This window comes from Ambystoma mexicanum, chromosome 6p, assembly GCF_040938575.1.
Source record: "Ambystoma mexicanum isolate Mex_15411 chromosome 6p, UKY_AmexF1_1, whole genome shotgun sequence".
Classification (NCBI taxonomy): domain Eukaryota; kingdom Metazoa; phylum Chordata; class Amphibia; order Caudata; family Ambystomatidae; genus Ambystoma; species Ambystoma mexicanum.
Genome location: NC_090935.1, coordinates 602028585 through 602046550, shown reverse-complemented (window position 1 = coordinate 602046550; position 17966 = coordinate 602028585).

The following is a 17966-nucleotide window of genomic DNA, read 5'->3' as shown; positions in this document are numbered from 1 at the left end:
GACGGCGTGGGGCGTGGAGCGCGTCAGATTTTCTGTGGTGCCCGCCATCTTGTATTCGCCGTCGACCGCGTACAGCGCGGTGAAACTTGAATTAAAAATTGTATTTAGTGGAGTGTGTTGGTGTGTAAGAGTGTTTGGGGAGGGTGGGGGAGTATGAGATAGGTTCAATGTTTTGTTTTTTTATGTGCTATTCGCTTTTGTTGTGTTCGATTTGTCCGCGGAGAACACGGCTGTTCTGACATTTTGTAAACAAACTAAATGGTGGGGTGTTCAGAGGACGGGGTATGTGTCCTTTTTGTTCGCAAGGAAGGTAAAATTGAGCTAAAAACACTCGCAGTGTATTTAAATGTTCGTAAATACACAAACTGGGGGTGTCCTGAGGACGCTGTCCGTATTGTAATCTGTTAAGTTAAATGTGTTCTAAGAACACTCGCGGTGTCCCGAAATGGTTGCAATTACACAAAATGGGGGTGTTGTGAGAACGTTGTTTGTATTGTTCGTTGTCAGTTTGAAAGTGTTCTACGAACCCACCTTTTGTCCGATAATAGTACAATTTCCTATGGGCCTCACCCGACTTTTTGTCCACTAAAGAAACGATAAATCAGGCTGGTGTGCGCCGACATTATGTGATAATCCTATGACTGGCCCTATTGACCTGGCTGACTTGCATTTGCGACACTAAATCATATCTCCCGCTCCTAAGCCTGACATTATGAAAGCATTCATATTCCCCGCCTCTCTCCGTCACGTTACAGGGTGCGTCATCAAACACGCCCAGTCGTCTCCAGTCCTACGCGACTTTACACAGAACCGGAAGACAACACACATTATGTCACAACACAGCGCGCCACAATTCGGAATATGAAACTGTGATTTAAAAGCAAACTTCATAATAGAATGCTATTTATATCAATGCATTGCTTAATGCACTAATTAGCTCATGACATTTATCCCAATGATCCTTGACAGTTTTTGGTTAGCATTATAAGAATCCCTTGTACGGAGTTTTTATGAAAAGTAAATGCACATGTGATGTCATCAGTGATGTCATCAATGACATTTGTGATGTCATCTTTGATGTCCTGGGTGTTAGTGTTAGCAGTGCACGGTCTTGCGAGTTATGGTTGCTTATCTTTCCATAACTGCCGAATTTCAGGGGTTTTTCGGTTTTACTTTGAACCATAACGTCCCTTAACAAAGTTTTTTTTCACTGAATTTCATAGGTTTTTAGTAGCGCAACTTAACCATAACATCCCTTTAACAAAGTTTTTTCACTGAATATATATATATATATATATATATATATATATATTGATAACAGATAAAACCAGTTTATAGGATGCATTATTAAAATAGTTTGAATCAGTAATCATAAATTTGGAGACACTGAAGCAATACCATGTTACATTTGCGTTTTTACTCCACCCTGTTTTCTTTTCTCTTTTCTTCTGTGTTGTTTTTACTGTTAGGAAGCACACCGTATGAAAATAGTTGTCCCTGGAAACTTGGGGATGAGACTTGTATGAACTGATAAATAATCTTTCATTTGATACTTCTGTTAAAACAGTGTGCATGCGATGATATTTGTGTATCTGAAGCCTTCACAAAGATTGTGGTCGAAGCACATGTTGACAGGTGGTTTCCAAAACTTAAAGTATTATGATATTTCCAGTGTTCAGTGATGCTAGTGTACAGTATCACACGTGGTATAATGTTTCAGTTATAAAATGCAGTGTGATCTTGGTCAGTTAATTTCCTTATCAATTTCCCTCCTGAGTGTATACCTCACTCAGCACAAAATGCATCAGCTGCCGGTTCCTTTCACCACAGAAATTGCCAAACTCCATTTCCTTTAAAGAACTACTGCAACAAATTTAGATACCTCAAAAACCAATCTGACTGCGATCCTCGAAACCACTAAAACCAGCAACACATTCATTGTCAACCAACTAGCCCTCCATAAACCGAGAAAGGCAACATCAGCCATAGTGATAACCAACACCTGGTAAAATGGTAGTCTGCATGATAGCAACAGAGCTTTTTAAAAGTCATGGGGTAAGGACGAGGTGAGGGAAGCAGAGATACAAGGAAGCAGGGAGCCAACAACGGGCAGCAGAGAGGACGAGCAGGCAGTTTAGCAGCACGGAATCTACAAGCACCCAGAGGAGGAAATGGGGGCAGATCAACCAGTCTCAGGTTGGGTGGGGAGTGGAGGGCGTAAGTATAAGGGAGGAGCCATTTCTTGAAGAGGAGGGTTTTGAGCTACTTCCTGAAATGTAGAAGCGCAGGGGTGAGTCTGGTGTTAATGGGGAGGAGGTTCCAGAGTCTGAGGACATACACAGAGACGGCCTGTCTTCCGGTTCTTTCTTTCCTGCAACAGCAGAGTTCAAGTCTGCACATGTCCCTACGTCTGGTGGATTGTAGGTCTCCGGAGATGCTGAGTTTCTTAGTGAGGTCGCTTGAGGACTTCAGGGGCAGCAGCCTTATAGATGATGCAGCAGGATTTGAAGAAGATACAAGCTTGTAGTGAGAGACAGTGCAGTTCAGTGATGGTCGAATTTGCAGAATCCTTTGATGGGTTGTGCTGCAGCATGTAGCAAAGAACGATACGGCAGATCATTTTAAAGACACTGGAGAAAGACCTAGCTTCCAGCTGACCATATAGCTTGCCTCGTCCAGCAACATGATTGCAGGCCTACTCTCCTTAATGCATATAAAGCAGACACTGGTTTCTGATGCAAAAACTCCTCTAAAGAAATGTTTTATATCTATGAGGACATTTCCAATGCCCCTTATATCTTCCCATCCCATAGCCCCACTCAGGAGCTATGAAATGCTTCTGTGCCCCTCTTTAAAGAAAAGAATAAATATATTGTGCTAATATACCAACTGAAGAGCAACAACCCAAATAGTATGTTTTTCCACAACTCGCGCGCCCTACAACGCTCATGCCAATCGACCCAACAAACAGACATAAGTCACCAAAACTCTAGCCTAAAGCAAACCTCTGTAGAGGAGGTCCCAAGTATAGCCCGCACTCCAAACGTCCATTTTGAAGTACCAGGAAAGTTCACACTGAGATATGTGACGTATGATGAGCAAATAAACCAACAGAGAGCCGCAGTGGGGCTCTGTCCAGTACCTATCAGATGAACATCACCTATTGAAGCACCAATACAAAGGAAACCATGGACAGTAAGGCATCCATTGAGGAAGCCATATCGACCAATAAAACGAAATGAAGATCGTCTAAATACAGTCCCTGAAGAAACCAAAAAGGTCTTGATGGAAGACGAATGGTGACGTCACAAGAACCTGAACTGACTCCCATATATAAGAAATGATGACCAGAGAATGATGTAAAGAGACAAAACGCCATGATTAAAGGAAATCGTGAACCTAAAGTGAAAGGACAATGCAAAACATAAGAAGCTTAAGCCATGAGCATGGTGAAGATAGTCAACCAAGTTTACACATGTACATATGCTTGGAACCGCAAGACAGCTAAGAAAATCGTGCGGCTTGCTATGCTTCGTAGAAGGATAGTGTGGCAAGCGCCACTATATATAATCTTCCTCAAACAAGTATGTTATATAAGTATATTTCCACTTTGCACAAGAAGCAGAATCAACCAAAAGTTACTAAAAGGCCACACGAGAAGAGATTCATATTTGGTGAAATCAAGACTACAGCGGCAGAAATGAAATTTAGCAAAGGCAAATCGTGTCTGGAGAACCAAGGTCATATCTGTCAAGATGGACGAACAGTGGCTACAAGTAATTGAAGCAAAGAACAGAATATACTGCTCTGAAGGGTCAAGATAAGAAGCCGAAGGCAGGTGGTGGGTGAAACAAAAGTCAAATACACCAATCCCCTTACTCCGTTACCATATACAGATATAGGACCTATAGTAAAGTTACCTTTCCTGAACCAATAGAATTGTATGCCAACTTTTAAGCGTTACACTTCAATGATGATGTGTTTTCAGCGTAAATGTTATGATTTTTATGAATTTCGTTGGAGTTGAAGCGAGAAGGAAGATCGCACCACTGCTGATATTCATACCTCACTGTTTTTTGTACTTGTCATTAAACGGACTCCCTTTGCCAAACCGTCGAGTTGTCATTATTGATTTGGTTTTGGAGTATTTAATCTGCACCCCCATCCATCTCACGGGTGCTGCTATCTTGTCTTAAAGTGCTTCTGGGCAAACCACAACGCTATGGGCCGGTTGGTGGTCCCGGAGCACACCTCCCCATGCTCAAACTTAGCAAACTCAAGAGTCACAAACCTTGGACTATCTACGCTCACTCCTCCCAACTCCAGTCTCATTAATTACTTGCTTGCTAATCGTCAAATACACCAGAAGCACATACAGCCATTGTGACACACATCCTGCAAAAATGAAATGGTCATCTGGACTACTCCAACTGACGAACCATCTCTGGGCTTTTCTGTACAGCCAAAAACCTTCAGAAAGTGGTCACAAAATCACTGTAACACAGAAAGTGGTCACAAAATCACATGTTGCACAACTGGAACCAACAGCACCCTAAGTGACTTGAAGTCAGGCTTTTTCCATGCCTGTGGAAAAGAAGACACAATACTGAAACTGTGGTAAGAATCACTCCCTTACAGGGACCAAGGACCTCTCTCTGCCCATTGCCTTCCGAGCTTGTCAGCCAACTTTGATAGCATGGACCAAAAAGAGGCCACTCAACTGATTGTCTGAAGATGCAGAAGTTACAGGCAAGACTGTCTCCGGGTTTCTCTCATCCTTCCGTTGCAATCATACCAAACTAAACACTCTCCTTTCAAAACCAAAGATCATCAGATGTGGAGGACCACCAACAACCTTACTGTTCCCCGTTCTTTTAGATATTTACATGGTGGAGTAGATAGTTCAGAAGTAAAAGCATTGGTCTCTGACATGAGGGCATCCTGCACCTGGCAGGTTTGTAATTCCGTGGCAGGGCCAATTTAGCCTTTAGTCATTCCAAAGTCATTAAATCAAGTACCTTTTAAAAAGGGTAATGATAATACCCGTTATCACAGCACTTAGAAACTAGGCAGTCTGTCATGAAGCGTTATATAACAACACCATTTTTGTTTCTTCTAGTCCTTCTGGCAAACATCATTAAAAACGTGCAGACTTATATTGCATATACAGGTTGATGATAGTGTACAAATTACTGAGATTGTATTGGGAACCTGCCTGACGGATGAAAAAGCAAATGCACCACCAAAAACGACCTCTTAATTCTTTCAGAGCAGAAGTCCTTCTCCTTGGACTCGATCACAAAGTCTGACTTCCACTACGTCAACTGCACCACATCCTTCCTCTGTTAACATTCCTCACAAGAGCACATTAGTATTGTAATGCCCTCTACACTGGCCTCCCAACAAGCATCATCCTCAAACTACACCGATGACACCATCGTCCGCATAGGGCAAGGGGAGCACATCATCCCAGGATTGAAGACCTCGCACTGGCTTCTGATCCCAGTAGGCCCACACTTAAAGACTTTCTGACTTGTCCACCAGGCACTTCCCAAAGGAGCAGCAGAATACCTTTTCCAACTAGCGCGCCCAGTTCCCATGGTGGGTGAAAAAGTAGGATTTTGTTTTTGGTGGGTAAGCATGGGCATCATGTTCAAGGGGGGCAGGGGTGTTTGTCCCCCCAACTTTCATGGCACACCATTTTGTTCCCATTCATTTGGCTGGGGCACCTTTTTTTTCAGATGTCATGTCCCCCCACCATTTTCAGCAAAGTTACTCCACTGCGGGTAAGAGCCCATTGAATCCTATGGACGGGCATCCTGATGTAATCACACGGCAGGTCAGCCATAAAAGGAGGTATCTGGTGCTGCCCAGGCCAGTGAGCCCCTTTTTATACCTCTGGGAGGACAAACCCCCTGGCTGGCTGGCCCCGCCCTCTCCGGCAGACCCTCGTTATATTTCGTGGGCTTCTCTGCCCACCTCAAAAATTTCACGGGCTTGAGGCCCAGTTTTGCAGGCTTGAGGCCCCATTTCTCAGGCTTCCGCCCACCAAATAGCTTGCTGCTGGGCCAAGGCGCAGTTAAACTTGTGCCTCCTTTAGGGGAAGCTTTGCCCCCCTCGCCATCACCGCCAGACTCGCTGATCACTAAACAAGCTGCTACCCTTGTACAGCAATGTTAGCTCTGTCCTCCATCTTTTACTTGTGTCTGTTTGTGCTACATCCAGTCTATGTTACCCATACTTGCCACTCCTACTGATTTTGCCAGTAGGCTACTGCTTTTTAGGCAGTCCTAGCGCCTACAGATTTGGGTGTTTGATCCTACCGCTTTTTTTACAGTACCAAGTAAATGTATGGCTCCACAAGCTGCTGCCTTGTAGCCAGGCCCCAGGACACAGAGGACTGCATCGCTTAGAACTTCAGAACGAGAGAGTTAGTGAGAGCATGCGAGCTATCGGCTGGTGGGTGGGTGTCAAGTCATTTCTTTTGATTGATGTCATGTGATGAACTGTGACTGACCAGGTTGTCAGTGGGGCATTAAAGCAGATGCCACACACCCAGGGTCTGCCCGAGAGCTGCCTCCATGTGTACTGCAGGGCATTCAGAAATAATCATGCTGTGGAGACTGTACTGCCACAGGGTGGCTAATGTTTACTCCCACTTGTTTGAGAGTACTTCTTCTTTTGCCAAGATCTTTTCTTTACATAAGAATGTATGATTGACCACTTGCAATCTTTCCATCACTTCTATGTATTGAAAGGTCCAGTGAATAAGTTTGACATGAAGTAAAAAGGGGAGACAATAAAGTTTGATATAAACTTCAAAAATGGTATGCACCGTGCTGCAGCACTCTTCACAGAAATGCTTACCTGTCCAATCCGCCTACGTTGCAACACAGGGCAGTAAATGCTGCCTGCATTTTCTGTGATTTATTAATCTTCGGGCAAGGTAAATCAGTGTATTATATTAAAAATGACATGTCAAACATTTAAAACCTCCCCATCACCAGTGTGGATTGAAAGCTCCAGTCCTGTGACCAATTCAGGGGCATTCTGGGGCAGGGGTGTTGCTAGGTCTGGAAAAGATCTGGGGCTATTCTAATGTTGGCACTCTGGCTAGCTAGCCTTTTGGTGGTTGTTGGTTGAGCTTCTATCCGGGGCTACATCCAAAAGACCCGGGGCTATAGCTTCCTCAACCCCCTCCACCGCCCACCCTAGCAGCACCTCTGCTCTGGGGCCACTGTTCTTTCATAAAATGTGCCAGCCCCAGAAGTCATGCTCGTGGAAAAAACAACCAAGGAATCCCTTACTTTCCTATGCAGCCAGCATCATTTGCAGCCAGAGATTTTAAATCTAGTGCTGATACAAATCTTAAAATTAAACTGGGACCAGGTACAAACTATATTTTGTTCCACATGCCAGGTGTGCACATTCAAAGTTTTTTCTAGTGTGCATGACTTTTTTAACTTAAAAATCCTTCTGAAATATCTGTGTCTTTACAAAACAGCCACTGATATTTAGTTCTGTAATTTTACAAAATATTTGTTGTAGTTGAAATACTAGAACTTGATTATTGTGTTAATACTTGGTTGCTGTCCCTCTGTCGGGCAAGCATTCTATGAATTAAAAGTGATAGTGAACATGAAACTACTGGCATGGTGCGACAGGTGCAAAGAGTCCCATATGTCCCAGGCTTGGAAGAACAATATGTCTTTTATTCTAATCTTTTGCTTGAAGTTCATACTCCATTTTATAATGTTAACATTAGTGATCATTATCACTGATAATGGAGAAAATATTCCCTTCTGTGTTCTCCTACTCCCAGTCACGAACACCCATCACGTTTCACCAATACCCCATCACAACTTACTTTCCCTGACCTCTCGCTCTCCCAGTCATGCGTATACTCCATATTCCTGTCATGCTGCCAATCACTACTCACACTTCCCAATCCCTGATACACTCTCAACCGGGCTCCCAATGTACCTTTTGCACTCTCCATGTGTTCTTGAAGTCTCTAGTTCTTCATTCTTGCTCACTCTGTCTTTGCCCCAGTCACTCCTCCTTCCCCCAATGTCTTGCTGTTTCCGCATCTCACATGCTTTTTCGAAATACCTATGCTATTTATTTCACATTGTTAGTTATGCTTAGAACTTTGTGGTTCAGGACCAGGGCCTGCTGAAGATGTTTTAGCTTGTGGGGGTCCATTTTAACATGATGGTTGGGGAGGAGTTCTGGGGCCTTGCTTAGAGAGAAGAACAAGTCTGAGGCGGTACTCATGGGTGCATACATTATAATGGAGACAAAGAAATACATCCATGGTGGTAATAGCCACCGATTATCATGAGACAGCCAGCCAGCGCAGAGATGAAACACTAAATATCTGCTGAAAAGCTATTAATCCTTCTTTATCAGCAAAGAGCTAATAAAGAAAAACCAGAGTTAAAAGGTACCACATAGGTCTGAGGGTGTTGATGCCCGACGGTCTCCAGCAAATGCACCATGTAATGTACATGCTGTAAAGCGCACACTTAAAGTCCAGAATGAGAGGTATATATTACTGTTTCATGAGACATCTGACTGACATTATGGGGGCAGTTGCTCGAGCCCTCTGAGGCTCAGGACCCCTACAACAGAAAAGATTGTAAGTCCCTGACCCAATTCCTGTTCAGGGAGATATGAAAGGTGATGTTATTTGCTGTTATGTTATGATAATGCAAATTATTGCATAGCTCTCAACCTTTTGTGTCAGGGTGGGTGAGTTTTTGGGGTCAGAGCCCATTGAAGTGTATGGACTTGTAGGGAGCTTGGCGGGTGAGGCAGCTGATTACACCGGCCAAACGCATGTGAGTTGAGAGCTGTTATTATTTTTTAAACTTAAAAAATCCTACAGTTTTTTGGTCACAGAATGTTGGCAAGTATGTGTTACCCTACTATAAGGAGCGGGGAACCGTCCCATGCGTCTGCCTCTGTGCTAGTCTTACAGCACTTTTTCTTGGTGCATGGTTAACTTTTTGTTCCCTTTTACTTAGTTCTTCGCTTTGTTTTTTATAAAACGTCGCGAGACGAGACCCTCAATACTGCCTTTTCCTTTCAAGTTTCTACTCCTCTTCCCCCCTTTTCATATATCTTTCCCGTGGGTGTGCGTTTAAGTTGCTTGGATAACCAAGATAAACGGGCGAAGAGAACAAAGCACCGAAAAAAAAAGACATGTCAGCGGTAGAAACGACTAATAGCAGCGTGGGCACTATACAAAGAACGCAATAGCATACACATAATTTGTTTATTTTTTAAATCAGCCCGTATTCCTCCTTGCTCTCCAGTTGTGTATCAAAGTCATTGAGCCCTGGAGTCAGGGGACTCTAGAAACAGTCTCTGAACTGCAAATATTACTCAACGCTTACAGCTCTTTGTCGTGCCATGCAGTCATTAGAATGTGTGATCTTGTTTGTCTGGAAGCAGCTGCTGGTGACTGGCGCAGAAATGATTCATTTAGCCACCCGGGTGGTAAATGTCCTTAGCGAGGATTGGGGAATTAGGCGTGCAGATGCTTATCTCCTTCTGCTCCTGGCCTCCTCTGTGATAACGAGCCCAACCCACAGAACGTAAAGCTACGCCTTCTCGTCACGTGATTTTGATGTCGTTTTGTGAAAGGGAATGTAAATCAGGTCCACTTCAACAATGAGCTATCAGCTGTTTTTGTTTGGAAAATTGCCACGTGTCAAGATATTTCACAGGTGTGCCTCTCTGTGACTGCTTCATCAACTACCGATAGATGGGCTGTTGTATACAGACCGGCAACATTTGTTCAGAGTAGTTATCACCGCCTCATTTCATTTCATACAATTTAAACGGTCTTAAGAACTGTCAAATAGCGTGTCAGTGTATTAACACATTCTTTCCACGTGAACTGTTATGTTCTCTTATGTGAAATGTGTCCCTCTTACCACCCATGGAAAAGTTAGAGAGCCTCATTTTGCAATATCCGTCAGAAGAACTGTAGTCCTACCACGCTGCAGGCTATTCCCTAGGGATGTTGATCATTCACAGCATGATGTGGACACTAGACCTTGGGCTAGCCAACGGAAACCGGGCTGTACCGGGGGTTCCCGTGCCCAGCACAGCATAATGAGGTTAATCCTCTTTGTCTCCATCATACGCACAAGAGTCCAAGGCGGAGAGCAGAAATGGCTGCCGCAGCTTATCCCTAAGGTCTACGCTTGCTATAAACCAAATGTTTTTAAAAAAAACAGGGAGTCAGTAGAAATCCCTCCTTCTCTGCTCACATCAAAATATTGATGTAGATGGTGTTCAGGATAGCAGCACGGAGAGGGGAAATGAAGAGTGTATTCCCTACTGTGCTTTCCACTCTGCAGGGAATCAGAATCAAAATGGCGCCTACGCGTGAAAAACAACAGAAAGTTGGATTCCTTAAGTTGATCTGCAGCTATCTTTTTTTGCCCTCACGAAAATTTGCCCTTAGAGCTTTCTGGGGTGCCAGGAATCCCAAAATTGTCTGAAGACGAACACTCTCATTCTGTTGAATGAGTATGCTGAAAAATTGTATTTCCGGTATGTGCCCCTGCAGAAAACCTGCCCCTCTACGACACACCCCAGAGAAGTTGAAAACCCTAATCCACCTTCTCTGACTTTGGGGAGATCATGAGAGCTGCTTCAATTGGAACTATATACCCTCCCCCTACCCCACCACCGCCAAGACCTGAGAGGCAAGCGAATGGCAGACTAGCTCCGAGTTATGAAGCAGCGGAGTGGAGGAAGATCTTTCTCAGCCATTGCGGAAAGGCTTTGGAACACCGTGCCATCACATCTCTGCATCACAAATGATTGTGGGATCTTTGTATAAATGCTTTCAACTTTCCCCCTGCCTCCATGAGCTATATTGTTATGCTGTGTTGTGTTGCTCCGTCTTGCGCAAATATCCTCAGGTAGTGAGCATTTAGGATAACAACTAAAAACAACTTTAATAATAACAGGTGTTATTACTGTCCAATTTAATGATACTGAATTTATTGACCTCAGGATGAAGAATGACTGAGTCAGCCCTAAAGGGAATCAAACCTGTGTTGTGCAGGCTGAACATATGATATGATATGATAAGTCATTTATAATGCGCCTGTACACAAGTGTTTCTAGGGGCAACAAGACAAGGGAGGGAAGACAGAGAGAGGACAAGACAAACGATGTTACTAGACCTTGTGTCATTCAGATCGTGCAAGTGCGAGAACGAGAAGTGCAAGGGGAAAGAGAGTGCAGAAGGGAGAGTTGAGGGGAAAACAGGGCAGCAATGCACTGAGTAAGTGAAGCCAGGGCAGTGCGGGTCTGGGTAGGGCAAGGAGAACAAAGGACTGAAGGGATACAGTTACATCCCTAAGTGCGTGGTAGGCAGTTCAAGGGTGACTGATCAAGAAAGAGCCTGCTACCCAGTGAGACTCTGAGGGTAGCCAAGCAACCAGTCGGTACAGCAGACAGGTAGGTCAGGTAGGTCAGTCAGGGAGGAAGAGAGAGAAAGCAGAGGAGAAGAGGAAGAGTTTGAGCTGCTTCTGGAACTTCAGGTGGTCCGGCTTGAATTTGAATGGGGCAGGGAGGCCATTTCAGAGGGAGGCACCTGCAGAGGAGAGAGATCTACCCCCACTCTCTGCCTGGAGAAGCATCTAACCCTTACAGAGTTGGCGATAGCTGAGTGAAGGGATCGAGAAGGAAGGTATTTTGGAAGAGAGCGTTGGATGTAGTGCGGGCCCTGGCCCCTGAACACTTTGTGGGCACTGAAAATGGATTTGAACTTGTGGAGAGATTTCAGGGCTGGAGAGATACAGTGCCTGGGCTTAAGGCCAATGATAATTCTCGCAGTCCTCTTCTGGATGAATTGCAGAGGGCGGAGAGTGGAGGAAGGCAGATTGAGAAAGAGACTGTTGCAGTAGTCCAGCCTAGAGAGAACCAGGGCTCTGGGGACAGTGAGCTTCTGGGGGAAAGTGAGAAAGGGAAGAGTCCCTTTGAGGAGGTGCAGCTGGTAGTGGGACTTCTTGGCAATGTCCAAGATGTGAGGAGAGAAAGAGAGAGTGGAGTCGAAGATGACACCAAGGTTTTTTGCCTCACAAGAAGGCGAAGGAAGAGGGCCCAAGGCGGGGTGCCAGAGTGAGAGAGGGAAAGCAGGGGCAGGGGTCCCAATGAAAAGGATCTCTGTCTTCCTGCCATTAAGGCAGAGATCGATGGAGGCGCACCAATCCTGAATCGCGGATAGACAGTCAGGAATGAGCGAGAGAGGAGAGGAGGTTGAGGTAGCCTGAAGGAAAGCTGAGTGTCACCCGCATTGCACAGAACTTAAAATGTTGGATGCATAATGCTTAACTTGCTGAGCTACCTTGATGGCTGCTTCAGCTGAGACCAGGCAAAAAATTGTAAAATAGCCAGCAATACATGGATCATTGCACCACAGACTCCGCAGTAGCCCACTTAATTTCCCTGGGTCAAAACATCATACTTGCAGCAAAAGAGGTATTTTGAGCCCCAGCAGGAAGATCAGGTAGGCCAATCAAAGATGGGTGGTACCACGAATATATAAGGCTTAGATTAACTAGACAGAATAGAAGGTTGCAAGATCTTGATGCCAGTTTTGTTCTTAAATAACAAATGGGGTTGAGCAAAGAAATACGATGGGGAACGACAAGAGAGATTTCCCCAATGAAAGAAGTAGCTTCAGAAGTAGCTAAAGTAACACAAGAAGAGGAAAGATATGATGTAGAAAATATTGGAGAGAGTATCGATACAAAAATATACCAGCAAATGAGACAGAACAGCGAGTATGGAACTCAGGAGAGCGGCAGACGATCCCCATTATTAAAGCAATGGGATGAAGAGGAAAACATGTTCAGCAATGAACGCAGTGTCATGATGCCTACCCCCGGAGCACCAGGCCAGGCCCAGCACCCCCGGAAGCAGGCATCATGCCCCTGGGTAAAAGCCCAGCGGCCCCTTATAGGGGCTCTTTGGACTCTGTCCTGGCGCCTCTGGCGCCAGGCTCACGTTGGGCATCAGTCCTGGCGCCATAGGTGCCAAGCTCATAAAGAGAGGTGTTTTGTACACTTACCTGATGCAGACCATGCTGCAATATCCAGGCCTCCCTGAGACCTGAAAGGGACTATTTTTTCATGGGACTATTTTTTTACTCGGGCGGGGCCAGGGAAGGATACTTACCAGGAACTACTTTGGGGGCTATATAAGCCACGCCCAAACAATAGCTCACGCTTCGCGTTGTTCTGCATGCCAGCAGCTGAACGCTCACCGAGTCTTCTCCTGCACCTGGACTCGCCCGCCTTGAACCTGGAACACCTGTTAGGAAAGAAGAGAAGAGAAAGGTGAAAACCACAAACTTATTCAAACTTCTTACCTGCATCCGGAACCTTCACTCGAGCATTCCTGAAGAAGGCCTTCCATTTAAAAGCATTGCGTTGCTCGCTGCAGCGCCCCTCTTCACTCACCTGTCCTCGAGACATCTACCGGCTCCATCGCGGCTGTCAGCACAGGTCGCCACATCTCTGCGCCTAGGGGAGAGAAGAAGAGACACAAGGTGAGCAGAAGGAACACAGGAGGAAAGCCTAACTTACTGCCATAATACTTACCGGCTTTTCTTGGTGAACCATTCCACATTTCGGGTCGGCGCCGCTCAGTTGGCAGGTACCGCACCCCGGCCCCTATGGGGAAAGGACAAAAGACATTACTGGGGAATGATAAAGACATCTAGAGGGATCGCCCTCATTACTAACTCACCTGAGTTTACCATCGGCAATTTAACCCCTCAACGCATCGCCTTCATTCTGCACCTGAAATAAAGGACAGATCACAGGTTAGGAAGACAACATAGAAAGGGGGCTCACACTTGAACTTTTGAATCTACATACTTACGGCGTATCGCTCAGAAAAGTCAAGTGGATTTTGCCAGCGCCATTCTGAAAACCAGTGAAGTAACTGGACTAACGCGCGCCCCTGCACCAGAAGCAGGATGGAGAGTTTATCCTTCCAAACCTTAAGGTGAGCTTAAACCGAGGGGAGGAAGTTAGAGAAGAACAAAGAGGGTAAGGGGGGAGCAAGCACACTATTCTGCAGACTGTTAATCCCCTTTCTCATCTGCAGAAGGATATTCCTAAGGGCCAGGCAAGCAAGATTTGGGGGACCTGTTCAATTGGTGTTCCGGGTTCTGCGCATCACGCTTGAAGAGGCCACAGCAATCCAGACTAGACCAGCGCCTCCGTGGGAACCAGGTGAGCGTTACAGAACGCGAAGCCTTCCTACAAATTCCCACCCAGGCGCTATGGAAACTTCTGAGACTGACCAGCTGGCCCAACTACTGGGGGAATTACGGGCCGAGGTACATGCCGCTCGTCAAGAGACTAATGCTCTCAGGAGGGAAGTGATTGTAACAAAGGAAAGAGCTGATGACCTGGCCAGACAGCTTTTGCAAGGTCAAGCTGGACAAACTCCTTTACCTGGTTCCGGGGGGAACCCCGCTCCTGTGTTTTCCAGTAACCCGTGCAGATTAATCTACCTGGAAACATGCCGCTGGCCCCACCTGAACGCTTTTCTGGGGACCCCAAACGATTCGCCGTATTCATGAATCAGTGTCGTTTGCACTTCCTATGCAGACCTGCGGCCTTCCCTAATGACCAGACCAAGGTAGCCTTTGTACTGTCATATCTCAGCGGCAGTGCTGCCGATTGGTCAGTTCCACTGCTAACTCAAGATGACCCGATTCTTCGTGATTTTCAAGGATTTCAAGCAAGCATGGAAAGGTTATTTGCTCGACACTCCCAGGGACAGGCCCTGGATGACGAACTTCTATCTCTGCGACAGGGCAATCAAGACCTCCTATCCTACATTGCAACCTTTAATAGACTAATTGTGGAAACTGGGTGGCCAGAGGATAAAAGAATTATGTTATTTTATCGAGGTCTACGCAGAGAACTTAAAGATGTCCTGGCCCAAGTTGTAAATCCGCCACAAGAATGCACTGAATATATAGACTTAGTGGTCCAATTGGATCACAAGCTGCAAAACAGAAAAGCAGATCGGTCCAAGTTTGAGACCCGGGTGTTGGTGAAGACCCACGCTAACCTCAAGGGGGCTGATGCCTCTGAGCCTATGCAAATCGGAGGGGTTAAAGGACCTTTAACTCAAAAGGAACGTGAAAGAAGACGGCAGATGCAATTATGTCTTTATTGTGGGTCCTCTGGACACTTTCTACGAGATTGCCCGGCAAAACCGCCCAAGAAGGTGGTAGGAGCCGCTGATAAAATCCTTGAAAACTCTGTATCGGGAAACGACCACGCCCGACAAGCGTAGAGGTCCGCTTGCCGAGCTTGAAAACTAACTCTCAGACCTCGCATTTCATTGTGCCCATGGTCCTCGTGGATCCGGAACAGCCTAAGTGGTTGCATGCAATAAAGGCATACATCGACAGTGGGGCTATAGGAAACTATGTGGATCGTGAATTGGTCTCTAGGATTAACCTCCCTCTGCGTCCTAAAACCAGCAAAGATGTCATCACTACAGTTGATGGAACCGAAATCGCCTCTGGACCGGTAACACATTCCACAGCTGAGGTGACACTCGTAGGTCCGGACGGCCATCGGGAGGCAGTTGTGTTTGATGTAATCAAGACTCCACAGTTTCAGGTTATTCTCGGAATCCCTTGGTTAGAGACACATAATCCTCGAATTGATTGGCGAGCGAAGAGAATAGCCTTCCCGGATTGTGCACAAACCTGCTACCCAGAAAATCTGAAGATTAGTCTAGCATCAGTAACCTCTGTCTCCATGCAACTACCTCCAGAATACCAAGACTACCAGGACGTCTTCCAAAAGGAACAGGCCAACACGTTACCCCCCCACAGATCGTACGATTGCCAAATCGATCTGGTGCCCGGTGCACAACCTCCTTGTAGCAGGATTTATGCTCTTACTGAACCGGAGAATCTGCATTTGAGACAATATTTAGATCAATACCTAGCCAATGGTTTCATTCGCCCGTCAAAGTCTCCGGCATCCTCGGCTTTGTTTTTCGTGCCTAAAAAAGAAGGCGACCTTAGAACTTGTATCGATTACCGTGCATTGAACAAGATAACTGTTAAAAATCGTTATCCTCTGCCTCTGATCCCTGAACTCCTTGACCAGGTGAAGGACGCTTGCATATACACCAAGTTAGATCTCCGGGGGGCTTATCATCTGGTACGAGTAAAAGAAGGCGACGAATGGAAAACGGCCTTCCGTACAAAATATGGACTATTCGAATATCAGGTGATGCCTTTCAGGTTGTGCAACGCGCCTGCTGCCTTCCAATTCTTCATGAACGGTGTCCTTCGGGAACTCATCAATGTCTGTGTTGTCGTGTATATCGATGACATTCTTGTGTATTCCTCTTCGTAATCTGATCACAGAAAGCATGTCAGGGCCGTTCTAGAGAAATTGCACCTGCACAAACTGTTTGCAAAACTGGAAAAATGCGTTTTCCATACCACCGAGGTTGAGTTTCTTGGATTCATCCTGACATCTAAAGGGGTCCGAATGGACTCATGGAAAGTGGATGTCATCCTCAAATGGCCATCACCCAGTTCGGTGAAAGGTGTCCAAAGCATGCTTGGTTTTGCCAATTTTTATCGCAGGTTTATCCCGGAATGTTCACGTGTGGTGCAACCCATCACTGCACTCCTGCGGAAAAACAAACGTTTTGAATGGACCGAGGAAGCCGAACAGGCCTTTCAGGAATTGAAAGCTAAATTCACGTCTGCACCTATTTTAAAGCACCCAAGTCCCGATCTCCCATATATGGTTGAAACCGACGCATCCAGCTTAGCCATGGGAGCTGTCCTGTCTCAGAGAGATCCTGAAACCAACCAATTGCACCCGTAGCATTTTGGTCCAGAAAGTTCTCGCCGCCGGAGATAAATTATGCAATCACTGATAAGGAATTATTAGCCATTAAGTCCGCCTTTAAGGCTTGGCGGCATTATCTTCTTGGCGCCCGGCATACCATCACCGTGAGCACTGATCATCGAAATTAACAATATTTAAAAACTGCCAAGGCTCAATCGTCTCAACAGCTCCGATGGGCTTTGTTCTTTGCTGAGTTCGATTTTATAATTACTTACCGCCCCGGCTGTAAGAATGGCAAGGCGGACGCTCTATCTCGAATTGGAATGGGAGAAATAGACACAAACTCAGAGCCTGTGCCGATAATTCCCGAACAAAGAATTTTGGGGATAACCACTTTACAAACCCTTGAAGACATTCAAGCACGGGTAAAACTATTACTGGACTCTTCAGCCTTGCAGGATTGGGTCAAAAGAGGGTCTTACTTTTCAGTCAACGATTGCTTACCTTACTTCCAAGGACGCTTATTTTTGCCAGAAAAGGAATTGCAAGAACTGGTTATTTCCCGTCATCATGATACCCTGATGGAAGGACATCCTGGCATTGCCAAAACAGAGGAAAAGGTTAAACGACAATTCTGGTGGCCTTCCTGGCGAAGGGATATTAAATCTTTTGTGATGTCCTGTGGAGTTTGCGCCCAAAACAAAGGTCAAAAAACAAAACCGCCGGTCTTCTTCAGCCCTTAGACATTCCACCAGCACCTTGGCACACCTTGTCACTAGATTTTATCACAGACCTGCCCTCTTGTAATGGATACAATACTATTCTGGTCGTGGTGGATTTATTTTCCAAGATGGCCCATTTTATTCCATTGAAAGGATTACCTTCAGCTTTTGTTCTTGCCAAGGAATTCCTCGAAAATATCATCCGGTTGCATGGATTCCCGTCCATACTAGTCTCCGATCGGGGAAGCCAGTTTATTTCTCATTTTTGGAAAAAGTGTTGTCAACTGGCACAAATCGACGTAAGACTCTCAACCAGCCACCACCCACAGACCGATGGTCAGACGGAGAGAACGAACCAGACCCT